We start from the raw sequence: 2,536 nt of genomic DNA, 5'->3' as shown, positions 1-2,536 counted from the left end.
TCTCCCTTTGTGCCTTGGACAATTATCCAATCACTGATAATCAAAGTTTGAAGCTAAATAGTTGTATTATATTATTTACTTGTTAGGGAAAGCCAACATTGTAATATTATTAGCCAGTTTTTTAAAAAAAGATTTATTTTGTTACTTTTATTTATGAATATGTGTGGGGGTCTGCGGTAGGTTTTGACACATGAGGGCTAGAGCCTGCCGAGGCCAGAACTTTCAGGTTCCTCTGGGGCTGGAGGTGCAGACAGTTGTGATTCATTTCAAGATCAATATGCACTGGGAAACTCTGAGGCATCTCTTCAGCTCCACAAACAACTGCTAACAGTGCAATTAAAGACACAGGAGGGTAAGCTGTTCTGCAGGTGGATAAATGACCCTCCTTTTGTTTAATATGTCTTTGCATAATTTTATTTTGCAATCCCTAGTTCAATCAACTGCCACCCCCTTAGAACAGGGAACTTGATATTTTAAAACCACTCTTTATACCTATTTCTCTGATATAAAGAAGATTGTCTTCTCACTTTTCTTAGTAGCATTATTATGGGATTCCTAGTCTATGTAAGGTGATTTTGTTTCTTTCCCCTATATATCCAAATGTGATATGTAATTAGGTCAGGGAGATTAAATTTCCACAAATTCATTTTGAGGTATGTTTCTCCTTCTAATATCTGAACTCCAGTGTCAGTGGTCACAAGGATACTGAGATAGCATAGAATTTTCTATGACTAAGAAAATCTTACTGAATTTGTTGACATTACGGTATCTCCAGAATCATGATGACCAATTAATAGTACTGCTTGAGGCAATAGAAAGATGGACACACACATTTACAGATGGAATCCTTTTCCTCTGTAAACAGGTCATAGTCCATTTATAGGATGTCTTCCTCAAAATTAAGGAGGAGCCACTATCATTTCTATTTCACCTCCTATTCGTTTTCTACCTTCTCCTGAACTATTGACTACTCAAGATATTTAGCTCAAAATCTTATCCTATATTCTACCACCAAAAGCTAAGAAAGCTACCAGATATCATCTGAGGACTATAGCAGAGATTTTCTCATTGGGAGTAATCTACTTTTATGATGTTTCCACAAATGTACTTAAAAATATCTTGGTTTATGACTTTTCTTTGTTCGGTTACTAAAAGACCTTCAAAAAATGACTCTCATGTTAGAACGTGGAATTTGGAGTGACCTAACTCTGTTCCAGCACCTAGTCATTCAAATTTGTCTCCAAAACAAATCTCTTTCCCCATTTGAGCTGTTTTTGCATTGACTGTTATGGCACCCAACATGGGGTTCCAAGCATACTCCACTCTTCATAGGAGTCATGTGCATGAAAACAAGATACCAGAATGAATCCATTGAATCCAAACTATGTGGCAATATCTCCTTAGGTGGATTGTCTCGAATTCCTTCCCAGAATCTCTTGGACCTCTTTAGTCAACAGGACATTTATATATTCTGACCTGGTTATTTAAGCATCTCTCTGGTCGATACCTTTCTGGTTTTGGTTTTCTTTCAAAGGATTTGTTTGAAGATTCTATTTTGCTGATATTCTTTGGAAATTGTCTTAGATAATGTTTCTTCTGCTGTAATAAAAGCAAAAGCACCACAACAGCAACGCCCCCCCCCAAATAAGCAAACAAAACAAAAATAAACATAGCTAAGCAGCTTATAGAATGAATTTATTTTTGTCTTATGGGTTCAGAGGTTTAGTGTGCATGGTTGAGCAAAGGCAGCAGGCAGCAGGCAGCAGGCAGGCAGGCAGGCAGGCAGGCAGGCAGCAGGCAGCAGGCAGCAGGCAGCACGCAGGCAGACATAGTAACTGGAGTGGCTAAGAGCTCACATCATAACAATAAGCAAACCCCAAAGTCTGCTATCAGTGACATACTTTCTCCTCATCCCCGTTCCCTACATACAACCACCAACTGAAGGCCAAGTATTCAAATTCCCAAGAATTACGTGGGACATATCTTTCAAACTACCACAGAAGAATTTTGATATAGACTTTTGGTTTGTTCATTTATTTTCTAGCTTTCAGTTCCCCCAAGACATTTCAGATTCTGACTCTGGCTTGTTTTCACCTTCTCTCTACTTTTAGAAGTTTGGAAGCATTTTGGTTTCTATTGGGGAATTTCTTTGCCTTTGGAACATTTTGCTTTATTACTACTTGATCTTTGTCTATTGACTCTTCCTCAAAATACCTAATTTTGCATTTCTCTGTAACTTCTCCTACTGTAGCAATTTTGCCAGGCCTTTAGCTTAGGAATCATACGATTACTTGATTATAAAGATTCCAGAGGTAAGAAGCACTTGTTCCCTCCAGCTTAACAGGGTAGAGGAATCAAGAGGACTTCAAGTCAACTAAAAAAACTGTTCTATTGCTGGATCAGAAAGAACCCTATTGGCTCATCCACAATGACACAAACATGGGTTTGATCGTCCAGTGTCTTGAGCACCCAACATTTCTATAAATGTGCAGATAACCCCAAGACCCTAAAAACAAAAAACAAAAACAAAAAAAAA

This window comes from Mus caroli, chromosome 4 (genome assembly GCF_900094665.2).
Source record: "Mus caroli chromosome 4, CAROLI_EIJ_v1.1, whole genome shotgun sequence".
Taxonomy (NCBI): domain Eukaryota; kingdom Metazoa; phylum Chordata; class Mammalia; order Rodentia; family Muridae; genus Mus; species Mus caroli.
Note: the sequence above shows the minus strand (reverse complement) of the source record.